The 13725-nt window shown below is 48.1% G+C and overlaps 1 protein-coding gene across 5 annotated transcripts in view; it reads right to left on the reverse strand.

Moving 5' to 3' along the window:
- The window catches only part of IL34 (interleukin 34), a 55340-nt gene that overhangs the window by 9435 nt on the left and 32180 nt on the right, over positions 1-13725 (reverse strand). The window lies entirely within an intron of this gene.

Here is a 13725-nt window from a genome sequence, read left to right on the forward strand (position 1 = left end):
TCCACTCAGACCCCCCACCCTCCCAGGCTATCCCCACACCATTGTCCATGCCCATGGGCCATGCGTGTGTATTCTTTGGCTACTCCACTCCCTATGCTGTACTTTACACCCCCATGGCTGTTCTGTAACTACCTATTTGTACTTCTTAATCCCTTCACTTTTCCGCCCACCCTCCTGGCCCCCTCCCATCTGGCAACCATCAAAATGTTCTCTGCATCTATGATTCTCTTTCTGTTCTGCTTGTTCATTTAGTTTTTAGATTCAATTGTTGATAGATATGTATTTATTGCCGCTTTATTGTTCATGTTTTTGATCTTCTTCTTAAAGAAGACGCTTTCACATTTCATATCACACCAGTTTGGTGGTGATGAATTTAGCTTCAGCTTTTTCTTGTCTGGGAAGCTCTTTATTTGTCCTTACATGCTAAATGATAGCTTTGCTGGGTACAGTAATATTGGTTGTAGGTCCCTGCTTTTCTTCACTTCGAATATTTCTTGCCAGTCCCTTCTAGCCTGCAAAGTTTCTTTTGATAAATCAGCTGACAGTCTTATGGAACTCCTCTACAGGTAACTAACTGCTTTTCTCTTGCTGCTTTTAAGATTCTATCTTTGTCTTTAACACTTGGCATCTTCATTATGATGTGTCTTGGTGTGGGCCTCTTTGGGTTCATCTTGTTTGGGACTCTCTGTGTTTCCTGGACTTTTATGTCTAGTTCCTTCACCAAGTTGGGGAAGTTTTTGTCATTGTTTCTTCAACTAGGTTTCTGATTTCTTGCTCTCTCTCCCTCCTTCTGGCACCCCATGATGTGAATATTGGTATGCTTGAAGTTGTCCCTGAGACTCCTTACGCTAACCTCACTTTTTTGGATTTTTTCTTCTTGTTGTTCTGATTGGTTATTTTTTGCTTCCTTTTATTCTAAACCACTGATCAGATTTTCAGCTTTATCCACTCTACTGTCAGTTCCTGCAGCAGAGATGTCCAACCCCGAGCCCGCAGGCCAGGTGCAGCCTGGGATGGCTATCCATGTGGCCCAACACAAAATCGTAAATTTACTTAAAGCATTATAAGATTTTTTTGTGATTACACATCACAATATATTTAATTTTGTGGCCCAAGACAACTTTTCTTTGTCCATTGGGGCCCAGAGACTCCAGAAGGCTGGACACCCCTGCCTGTGAATCGTCCTTCATTCTGGGTCGTGTGTCCTTCGTTTCCGACTGGTGCTTTTTTACAGCCTTTTTTATGCTGTCGAAGTTCTGAGTTAATCTACTCTTCTCCTAAGTTCTTTGAGCATCCTTATAACCAGTGTTTTGAATTCTTCATCTAGTAGATTTCTTGTCTCCATTTTATTTGATTCTTTTTCTGGAGCTTTGATCTGTTCTTTCATTTGGGCCGTGTTTTTTGCCTCATCATTTTGGCAGCCTCCTTCTGTTTGTTTCTATGAATTAGGTAGAGCTGCTATGACTCCCTGTCTTGGTAGTGTGGCCAATGTAGTAGATGTCCTGTAGGGTCCAGTGGCACAGCATCCCCTATCACCCAAGCTGGGTACTCAAGGTACACCCACCATGTGGGCTGTGTACACCTCCTCTTGTAGTTGAGCCTTGGTTGCTGCTGGCAGGTCAATGGAAGGGATTTACCCAGGGTGATCAGCTTTACAGACTGGTTGTGACCACTGACCACCAACCTTTGACCACCATGAAGGATCAGCTATGAAGGGGCCCACTTCACAGAGCAGGACTTACTTTAGCAGGTGTCTGGTGCCCCAAGTCCACCCCTTGAGTGTGTTGCTTGTACAGGTGGTTGGATAGTAGTTTTCTGACATGGTCTGTAGCTGTCCACAGGGTGCACAGGCTCTGGGACCTCCTGTGAGGTGCAGGCCAAGGTCAGCCGCCACCTGTGTTCTGTGTGGGGCCACTTGACATAAGCTACAAAGAGATCTGAACTTGGCTGCCACTTGTGCTGGGCTTGGAGGTGCCCAAGGAGGCCAACCTGCTGCTAGTGCCAGACCTGGGGCCACTTAATGAGGCCTGATGCTGCTTGTTTGAGAAAATTTAGGAAAATCTAAAGCATGAGCCAAGACAAGTCATTGGTGTGGAAAAGCCATGGGAAACAGCTTGGATGGGTCCAAAAGTTTGGGGGGGGTGGAGCCTCAGGGAATCACCAGGGCAGGGCAAACAGTGTGAGCCTGGTTGATGGAGTCTCAGATATGGCGCCTGCCTGTCCATTCTGTGGGGGGAGGACTCAGGAAAGGACCAGTGGCCTCTGGTCCTTCTGGGGCCAGAAGTCAGGACTTCTGTCTGTAAGAAAGCTGTCCCCAGCACTTGCCCCGATGCCAGACACTTCAGGTCCTCCCTGTGTGTCTCTGCTGCCTTTCAAGCTACTGACCCAGCACTGGAGTTCAGAGGGCGTGAGTCCAAGTAAGTCTGTGTACAGGCCCTTTAAGAACTGCCTGGGATTCCAGAAGTTTCTGTCTTCCACAGTCTTAATCCCCATTGGTTTTTATAGCCAGAAGTTATGGGGACCTATCTTTCTGGCACTGGAACCCGAGGCTGGGACCCCTTGCTCCCGAGATATCTCTCCCGATTTTTATCTGCCACACATGGGAGTCACCAGGCCGGGTCCACATCTCTACCCCTCCCGCCAATCTGCATGTGGTTTCTTCTTTAATTCCATAGTCGTAGGACTTCCATCAGCTTGATTTCTGGCGGGCCTGAATGATGGTTGTTCTGTAGTTTGGTTGCAATTTTGATATAGTTGCGTGAGCCATGTTTACCGGTGCTGCCATCTTGAATGGAAATTCATTGTGAATACTTCTCAGTTTAAGGGTGTCCCAAATCCAACATGGGACATGCTTATACTAAAAAAATTCATTGTTTATCAGCAATTCCATATTAAATTGGGAGTCCTGTATTTTTATTTGCTAAATTTAGCAACCCTGTGATAATAATAGGGTAGCTCTTCCTGAGTGCTCCCTATGTGCTAGGCCCAGGGTTATCCTCACAACAATCTTATGGGGCAAAAAAAAACACATCTCATTTTATCAATGAAGAAATCAGGACCCAGAAAGGTTAAGACACTTGTCTAAGGTCACACAGCTTATAAGAAGTGCAAAAAGAATTCAAACCAGGCCAGCTGGTGGCCACTCCTGCAAGGGAACGCCCACATGCAGTAGGAAGCCCTTCCCAGGTGAGCGCTGGGCTTGGCACTCTCATGCGGTCATCTCATCTCTCTCTCACTGGACTTTGTGGGGTACTGCCATTGTCCCCATTTTGCAGATGAGGAAACTGAGACTCTGAGAGGCTGAGCCGGCCAGCAACAGAGCCAGGTCTGAAATTCAGTCTCTGATGCCGTTCTGTTCCACGCCCTTGTCCTCTCTCTCCGTCTCCCCTCTGGTTGGGGGAAATGGCCACAGGTGGATGGCATGATGGGAAAGCAGGTATGACCTGGGGGTCTTCTCCTTTGCGGCCGTCATCCCTCCAGGGCGCACCAGGGGTGCTGGTCCTGCCCTCATTTCCCAGCAGGCAGGCAGAGACTCCCACAAAGAACACAAGGGTGCCCGTCACCCTTTGTATGAAGTCACCTCTGGGTCTCCATTCCTCCTCTCATTCCCAGCTACCACCGTGTCACCACGGACACCAACCTGACTGACACTTCTGGTTGTCGTTAGTTGAATGTTTTTAGTTTATGGAGGTATAATTTACAGACAGAAAAATTCACCTTTTTTAGCATACAATTCTACGAGTTTTAACAAATTCACAGAGGTGTATAACCACTACAATAATCAAGACATAAAACATTTCCATCCACCCAGAAAATTGCCCCCAGCCAGGGGGCAGCCAGCCCTCCCCCAGCCAGCCGCCATGGGGCAGTTCTGCCCCTTCCAGACAGCCGTGCAACCGCGCTCACAGTGGGCAGTCTTTACGTTGGGCTCCCCTCGCCTCGCACGCTGTATCTGGGGTTCCCCAGGGTGCCGCGTGTCTTCGTGGTTTGTTCCGCTTCCTGTGTGAGAAGTATCCCATTGTACAGCCGAATCACTGTTTGTCCGTCCGTCCCCCAGTTGAAGGGCATCTGAGTTGTTTCCAGTTTTTGAAAATTATGAATGAAACCCTTTAAGCCTCTGCATACAGGTTTTGATGGGGGTGGAAGTTTCCGTTTCTCTCCGGCCAGTTTGTAACTTGAATGGTGCTCCACCGCCCTTCAGACCATCTGAGCTCGGCGTGCTGACCAGGGGGTCCAGGCCTTGGTCTCCTGTCCTGTCCACTCCTGCTCCCACCGGCTGCATCCCTCAGCCCAGACCTCACCAGCCACATGCACGGACTGGGCTCTGTGCCCCACCCACACCCCACAAAACTTGGCAGCCTCCTCTAACAGAAATCTCCCAGAAAGGCCCAAGGGCTGAACTCCACCCTGACCACAAATCCTGGACCACCAGACCCCGAGGGAGAAGCTGAGAGGGGGGAAATGGGGTCATGGTCACCACTTCATGCCACACGGCATAGTCCGGGACCTGGGCTCCGTCAGTGGTCACACCCGATCTTTGAGCCCCACCGAAACAGGGTTGGGGCAGGGTGGGGCAGGGGTGGGGGGTGGGGGGAGTGTGAAAACTAAGGAGGACACAAAGAGGAAGCGACCTAATGACACAGGGGCCAGAGCCCAGGGGGAAAGGGCACAGAGGAAACCAGGCTGCCCACAGGGGCCCTGAAGCAGAGGCCCCTCCAGGCCTGAGAGGAATCTGCCTAAAAGAGAGGCCTCTCTAACCCAGGGTGTGCCTGCCCCTCCCCCCATCAGAGAAAGGGAAGAATCTGAGATGTTTCTCCCGCCCCCACTCCACCGCCCACTCCACCGCCAGTGCTGAGAGCAGTCATTAGGAAGCCCACGCTGGGAAGAGTTGTGCAAGAAAGTAAAAGCTGGAATATTATTCATCATAGGTCATTCGTGAACAGCACTTTCAGAGTCATAGTCACAAGTAAAAAGTGAGCATGACTTGAACAGAATCTCATCATAAGGAGGCTGGGCAGTTAAGCAGTTGGGGAGGCGGCCGGTGTGAGAGGAGGGAAGCGGGTGACAAAGAGCCAGGTCCTCCTGGTGGGCAGTCGACAGACAACGCCTCAGATGGAGCAGCAGCAATATGAGCACGCTCTATTGCACCCTAGTATTTATATTTACAAATATATCACACAAATGTATATATATTTGTATGCATAAATATACATATATATGTATTGCTTTTAAAAAATTGGAAGCCCTGTGTCTGGGGAGCAGGAAAAGAGGAAGGAGCAGACAGAAAAGGCTGCTGTTGTTCCTAACAGCGTCTTATTGAACAATTTGATTCTTTACTTCAGGTGCGGGTATAACTTTGATTAAAAAAATAAAACTAAACTTTTAAGAATGCATTTCTTGCTGAAAGGGCATTGCCATGTTCATCCGGGCCCGGCAGCAGGGGTCTGCCCCCCCGCCCCGGGGCCTGCACTGCTCCCTCCGCCCCAAATACACCTGCCTGGACACCACGATGGCCCCACCTCCGCAGGGAGGGGGTCAGGAACCGGAATGGAGCCCAGCAGTTACATTCCGAAGGCAACCCAACCCAAAGAAGAGACGCAGGTTTCCGTTCAAGACACACACAACCTACAGTGGCTGAAAACAACAATCATTTCTTATTTCTCAGGAATCTATAGTTTGGCTGGGACTCAGCTGGCCTGGGCCGGCTGGGCTGGGCTGGGCTGATCTCACCTGGGCTCACTCACACAAATGGGTTGGCAGAGCGCTGGCTGGTCTAGGGTGCCCCAGCTGGGATGACTCACCTCCAGCAGGCTAGCCTAGGTTTGTTCTTGTGATAGAGGCAGGATTCTAAGAGACCAAATGAGTCAGTGGCTCATTAAGCTCATTCAGGCTGAGGCACAGGACAATCACACCATCACTTCTACTACATTCCGCTGGCCAAAGCAGATTGCTGGGGGAGGCCCAGGCGGGGAGACTCCAATTCTTGAAGAAAAGAACTGCAAAATATCATTGCAAAAGGCATGGATGCGGGTGTGCATGTGAAGAATTGGGGCCACTTTTGCAACCAATCTGTTACACCCACACAACATTCTTCTCCCCAAGTGGCCAGGCCTGACCCGGGGCCCCGGGGACACAGCATTGGAGATGAGAAAACAGGGGCTCGCAGGGGAGGGAGCTGGCCCCAGGCCACACGCCCAGCCTCATCCTCCTCCTGTGAGTCAAGCCACTCTGTCCTCGGAGAACGTGGGGATGGATAATAAGCTGCCACCAGGAGTGAGTCAAGGATATTCTGTTCAAGGGGAGGTGGGAGAAGAGTAGAACTGAGCTTAGGCCATGGAAAAAAGGGAGGCCAACAAAAGCAGAAAATAGAATGAAGTATTCTGGTTAATTCCATCAGCCCAGGATCTGTATTTCTGAGTAACCTTTAACCTACCACCTCTGTTCTATGAGTGGAAAGGAGAGTCTAGACCCGAGAAACACGAATAACAACACAGCACCCACCCTGGGCCACCTCTGTGAAGTAAGCCTCATCCCGAGAGGCAGGCCGGGTCGGGGGGGGCTGGCTCCCTTGGCTCCCGTTCGGTACAAGTCCCGTGTGCACAGGAGTCCCTTTTCTCCATCCTCCACATCTGGGCTTGGCCACGTGACTCGCCCTAACCTGTGGACGTGCTTGTGCCTTGGGCACTGTCTTCTCTTCCCATCTTGAAAGCAGTTCCTGGCTAGCCTCTGAGGTGCTGCTGAGGACCCAAACATTTGAGCGAGGCCCTCCTAGGTTCCGGCCCCAGGCATGTCAGCCCAGAATCCCAGGCACCGCACAGAGTCATGAGAAGCAGTCAGCGTGTGCTTTAAGCCGCTGAGTTTGGGGGCAGTGTGTTACCCAGAAGAAGCGAATTGGCGCAGCGTGGGAAGGCCTCACCTCTGCCGGGAAGAGCCAGCTCGGTTCTAACCCCAAGCCTCCGCTGGGAGTGGTTCAGGGGACCCGGCTCCTCAGAGCCAAGCTCAGCTCCAGGTCAGGACGTGCTGTCACCGCCCTGGGCCCCAGCTGCTGGAAGAGGGATTTTCTGGAATTCAGTACTAATCAAGACTTCTTCCTTTCCTCTGCCACACTTAATTTATTATTAAAAAGTGTTACTATAGAAATTGTTAAACCCAAACAAGACAGACTAGTATCATGGACCCCATATGACCATTACTCAGTTTCAAAAATTATCAGTATAGCCCTGGAGGGCGTAGCTCAGTGGATTGAGCACGGGCTGTGAACCAAAGTGTCGCAGGTTCGATTCCCAGTCAGGGCACATGCCTGGGTTGCAGGCCACAGCCCCCAGCAACCGCACATTGATGTTTCTCTCTCTATCTCTATCTCCCTCTCTAAAAATAAATAAATAAAATCTTTTTAAAAATTATCAATACTCTGTCATTCCCTTTTCACTCCAATTTTCTCCCTCGAGTATTTTTTCCAAGATTTTATTTATTTATTTTTAGAGAGAGGGGAAGGGAAGGAGAAAGAGAGGGAGAAAAACATTGATGTGAAGGAGAAAACAATCGGCTGCCTCTCACACGTGCCTGTCAGGGTACAAACTCTCCCAGGTACGTGCCCTGACCGGGAATCAAACCATGGACCTTTTGGTTTGCAGGAATATGCCCATCCAGTGGAGCCACACCGGTCAGGGCTACCTAGAGTATTTTAATGCAAATTTCAGACATGCCATTTTACCAGTATGTAAGAATTTTTTTAAAAATATATAATTACACTACTATTATTATACATTCTCAAATAACTCCTTATATTATCTAATACAAATTCCATGTTCCATTTTCCCTGAATGTTTTTAAAATGTCCTCTTATAAGTTGTTCTGGGTGAACCATGGACAAAAATGGGGCCACGCACCGAACCTGACAAGCTCAGGAGAGGCCTGGACGGCAGCCTGACAAACTCGGAGGCTGAAAGTAGCCGCATGGGGTGGTGTGAACACAAAAACTCCCAACTCAAAGCAGGTCACTTGCGTGTCCTAGGCCTGTGGCTTCCTTGACAAAAGCCAATCCTTATCTCAAGTAGCCTGCCTATTGCCTTCTCACACCTAGGACGACAGACCTGTGAGATGCCACAGCAGCCCCCCTTTTCTGGGCCCCCAGGTCGTGCCTCCCACCAAAGCAGGGGCCACAGAGCCCCTCGTCGTCATCTTGCTCCTCGAATGCCGTCCGTATGAGCTGTGCTAATACGCCCATGTAACCAGCCTGCACCCACCCATGTAACCGAACTATGTGCTTCCTTATTTTGCCTTTTTATCCAGCCCCAGAGATTTCCCTGCTTTGCTTTCTCCAGCCCCCTCCAACTGCCACCAGTGGATTTCATGTAACCCACCCCACGCCGCCCGGAACGTCTTCTCCTTCGGTTCTAATGTATACAATAAGCCGCAGAACTGCCACTCTCCAGAGTTGAGATGTTGCTTCCCAGCAATGTGGCTCAGATAAACTCACAGAAAATTCTCTACAGGTTTGGATGTTTCTTACAATAACAGAATCAAGAGCCAAACCAGGAGGCCCACCTAGTACCCTCGATTGATGTCTTTTACATCATTTGTCTTTAAAAAAATTTAAGATATATTTCAATGCCCTAAACTTTACCATTTCAAATTGTGCAACTTAGTGGGGCTGTTTTCAGTACATTCACAGAGTTATGCAACCATCACCACAACCTAATTCCAGAACAGTGTCATCACCCCCAAAATAAACTCTGTGTTCATTAGCAGTCACTATTTATTTCCTCTTCCCCAGCCCCTGGAAACCACTAATCTGCTCTCCGTCTCCATGGATCTGCCTGTTCTGAACATTACACACAAATGCAGTCACATGATTTGTGATCCTTTACATCTTCTAGCACATCATAAACTGAATGCCCGTCTCTCTCACACCCACACTCACATGCTGCTAAAACCCCTAAGTCCCAATGTGACAGCATTTGGCAAGGGGACCTTTGGGAGGTAATTAGTGTCAGATGAGGTCATGAGGGTGGGCCCCTTATGATGTGATTAGTGCCTTATTTTGTTTTAATTTTATTTATTTTTCGACAAAGAAGAAGGGAGGAAGAGAGAGAGGGAAACATCGATGTGTGGTTGCCTCTCAAGCGTCCTCCACTAGGGACCCAGGCCCGCAACCCAGGCTTGTGCCCCGACTGGGAATTGAACCAGAGACCCTTTGGTTCGCAGGCCGGCACTCAATCCACTGAGCCACACCGGCCGGGGAGGATTAGTGCCTTGTAAGAGGAGACACCATAGAGCTTGCTCTCTCTCCCTGCACCCACAAAGAGGTCGTGTGAGAAAGCACACAGAAAGAAGGCAGCCATCACCACCTAAGGGGAGACGCCACACTACAAACCGACCGCGCTGGCACCCTCATCTTGAACTTCCTACCCCCAGAACTGGAAAAAATAAATGTCTATCGTTCAAGCCACCCAGTCTCTAGGGTTTCGTCATGGCAGCCCTAGTCGATGAAGACAGAGCATCCGTCAGCACTTCAGTCCTTTTTATTTTAAGGGTCAAAACTTTTTGTTCTCTTAATTTTTTTCCCTTTTGAATAGAGTTAAATGCTCAGACAAAAATTCACAAGCTGCCTCCCTGTTCGCCCGCCAGCCCCGTCCCCTGCCGCTGGTCTTCAGAGCCAGCTCCCTTCCTGTGTCCAGCCCCTGCCGACACAGGGCGTCCAACTGAGCAAACAAAACCGCTCTGCGTGCGTGGGGACGGGACGATGGGGGGAGGAGAATTGGGTCCACTTTCAAGGTTAAAATGAGCAAGTCTGCATTTTCTGGCTTCTGGATGGTTTCCTTTCATTAGCCAAATCAAACAAAGACATTTCCTGGGCCAGGTTCTTCAAAGCTGAGGCCCCCAGGCCCGCCGAAGGATGCCTGGAAGACGGTCTCATCCGAATCGCCAGATTCGTGCCCTCCTCCCCCAGGTCCCATCCACTGTCACACGAGTCTCTTTCTTGGGCGCAGAGAGGACGGTAATCACTTCTCCGACTTCCGTGAACTTCTTTTCCTCCTCCTTCTGAGCTCCGCACCAACTCTGTGCCCATCCACATGCTGCATCAAAGTCCGGTTCTGATAAGGTTTCTTGATCTCATCCCCAGAGGCCTTAATGCCCACTCCCACAACCTTGTAGTAATCTCTCCTCTCACCCTTCTTCAGTTCCAGCTGCGCATTTTTTAAGTCCTTGTGCTTGTGTTCTCTCCCTCTGATACATTTTTTCATAGTTCCCCACTGCTTCTTCAGACTCTTCAAATTTTTTTATTGTTTAGACAGAGGAGAAGAGAGGGAGAAAGAGAGGGAGAGAAATATCAGTGTGAGAGAGAAGCATCGATCGGTGGCTGCCCATACATGGCCCCACCGGGGACCAAGCCTACAACCCAGGACTATGCCCTGACAGGGAGTCAAACTGGCGACCTTTTCCTCTGCGGGATGATGCCCAACCACCCGAGCCACGCTGGCCAGGGCCCAGCACTACTTTCGGAAAAGACTGCTTCCCCTGCTCCAAAAACCAGCTGACCCCAGAGGCGTAAACAGATACAGATTTACTTCTGGACTCCCAATTCTATTCCATTGATCTTTATGGCCACCTTATGCCAATATCACACTATCTTGATTTCTGTAGCTTTGTAGTATTTTGAATTCTTAAGACTTTTTAAATATATAATAATTTACTTTTCCCTTCTGCTGTTGTTGCAGAAACTGGGTCGCTTGTTCACAGACTCCCCAACATTCCGGATTTGGCAGATTACATCATTGGAATGCCATTTAACATATTTATCTCTGTGTATCTAATACTCAGGCTGGGAAACTTCATTAGGCCCAGGTGCAATCTTCCCAGGAGGTACGACATTACATCAGGAGGCACCGAACACCTGTGTGTCCCACTTCAGTGACAAAACGTCATGTTCTTTCTTGCCGATCCATCCGTCACAAAGTTCTCCGTCAGCTTTCACCTTTCATTGGGCACGGATGACGGCAGCCTTGGCCCGGTATCTCATTAGTGGTGACTTTCGAACTCTTTCCCTTTACGTTTGCTACTGTGGTTCTTCTACAACGCAGAACTTCCCTTCCTCATCTACTTTCTCATCTTAAAGTTTGGTCCGTGTACACAAGGCAGGATGAAAGTTTGGTTCCTTCCCTTTGCTCACCAGCTTTCAAATGAGTCATTCTCCAGCATCCTCTAAAGCTATTTACTGCTTCTTGTCAGTACCGTTTTGAATTAACTTCGTTTCTATCTTTCATCCCATTGACATTACTTTTAAGTCAGGTTTATTAAGGTTCAATCAATGTGCATTCAAGTTCACCCTCTTTAGTTCCACAGTTTGATGAGTTTCAGCAAATACAAGCCCCAACACCCCATTCAAGGTGCAGAACGCTGCCTCCACCCCAGAAAGCACCCTTGGGCCCCCGCGCGTCAGCCCCCATCCCCACTCCACTCTTCTGGCAATCACATATCTAATTTCCCGTCCTAGAGTTTTCTTTTTCCAGAATGTTATATAAACAGAATCATGTAGCATGTTATCATTTCTGTCCTGTCCTCTGTCACCAAGCAAATGCGTTAGGAATCCATCCAGGTTGCTGAGAGTATCAGCAGTCTGTTCCTTTCATCCCCGAACAGTATTCCACTGCACCAGGTTTTCTTAGGCATGAACAAAGCTGCTGCCTGCATTTGCAGGCTTTCTGAGGACACATGTTTTTATTTCTTCTGGATAAATACCTGGGAGTAAGTCCCTGGGTCATATGATAACTGGAGATATAATAACAATAAGAAATTGCCAAGCTGTTTTCCAAAGTGGGTGGTTGTTATTCTTTGGGATATTCAAGTTATTCTATCATTTGGCTAGTGGGAGGGCCTTCCAGTAAGTCCCTGTCCCATTGACAGGACTCGGGTCGTCTCCAATCGAGTCCTTGCTTTCTGGTGTGACCGGGGGATCCAGGCTCATCTTGTACCTTCTCTGCCTCAGACTTGAAACCAGCCACTTTGCCAAGAAACCCTTCCAGTGCGAAATGGTACTTAGAAACCACAGTCTGAATACTGACGGTGCTTATTATTCTCCAGTGGTCAGTGTTTCTAGGCCTTTTCAGGTGGACAGATCTAGAAAATTTATATTTTTTCAAAATAGAAAAATAAATTAGTTTGTAGGTAAGTCATTAGAATTATAAGGTGTTTAACTTCTTTAGATTGTTATTTATATATTTTTTTTCTGAGAGAGAGAGAGAGAGACAGGACAGGAGGGAAAAAGAAAGGGAAAGAAACATCAATGTGTGGATCAATGTGTGGTTGCCTCTCACACGGTCCCCAATGGGGACCTGGTCCATAACCCAGGCATGTGCCCTAACTGGGAATCGAACCAGCAACTCTTTCGTTCCCAGCCTACACTCAATCCACTGAGCTATACCATCCAGGGCCTGTTATTTACATCTCTTTTGTCTTGTGCTGAACATCTTGTTTCCTAATGACACTGAAGATAACTATTTTCTTCATCCTTTTCTATATGTAGTAGTTGCAAAATAGTTACAGTGATATTATAACTTGACAGTAAGACACGTCTGTATATACAGCTTAATATTTGTGGTTCTTTCTATCTCGGGTTATATTCCCACTGGGAACGAATAGTCAAAGGATCTTGTATTTCTATTTGTTTCTTATTTTTAGGGTTTTTTAATTTGTTGTATGTTTTAATTATAAAGAACACTTAAGTCATTCCAAAGTAAAAACTGTAAGTTATGTTCAGAAAGGTCTCCTGTACGGGACCGGTTTGTTTCAGTCCAGCAACTGTGACTCAGCTCTGTACGGAAAACCTGCAGAAGCGAAGTGGTGGGCAGGAGCCAGACCCTCAAACCGAGTTTTCCCGTGGGATTCAGGCCTAGAAAATGTATACAGACTGTTATGGCTTGCTCTTGCTAAAACTCCATCACCCAGGTCTAAAACAACAAATGTGTATTGCCTATCTCCAAGGTAATTCCCAAAGCCTGTGTGAATTCTCCCAAGGACAGAGCTAATCAGCTCGCTGCCTTTCCCTTCTGCATTTGTTATTTTCATTTCCTTGATTGTACCTAAAATGTAGACAACAATATTCTATGTAATAGATAATAACTCTTTCTCTGATGTAAGCCCCGAGAAAAACAATAAAAGCCTGTCCAGGCAAGGGTCGGGGAGCTCTCCTCTTGAGAGAGTGGCCAAGGCACTCATAGACACTCTCCCCTTGAGAAAGTGGCCGTGCCGTCCCCTGTTCCTTCCCAGGATTGCTGTCGCCTGTGCATTTATTTTCTCTCTCGGCCACAACAGGCGGACTCTGCTGGCCGGAGTCCACCACAGTCTACCTTCCTGCTTCCTCCCATCCACCCCCCCACCCTGATAAATACACATTTTTATTAGTTTTTGGTTTACCCTTGCATTGTTTATATTTTAAAATAGAAACATAATTTTTATATTCCCTCTCTATTTGCCTATAAAATGCAATGTATTACACATATTCTTTTAATTTCTTTTAAATTAAAAAAATAATACAACATGGATATATAACAAAAGAAATGTATGGTTTAGTAAATTGTTATAAGAATATCACACCTGCCCTGGCTGGCGTAGCTCAGTGGATTGAGCTTGGGCTGCGAACCAAAGTGTTGCAGGTTCGATTCCCAGTCAGGGCACATGCCTGGGTTGCAGGCCACAGCCCCCAGCAACCGCACATTGATGTTT

The sequence above is a fragment of the Phyllostomus discolor genome, chromosome 12, assembly GCF_004126475.2.
Source record: "Phyllostomus discolor isolate MPI-MPIP mPhyDis1 chromosome 12, mPhyDis1.pri.v3, whole genome shotgun sequence".
Classification (NCBI taxonomy): domain Eukaryota; kingdom Metazoa; phylum Chordata; class Mammalia; order Chiroptera; family Phyllostomidae; genus Phyllostomus; species Phyllostomus discolor.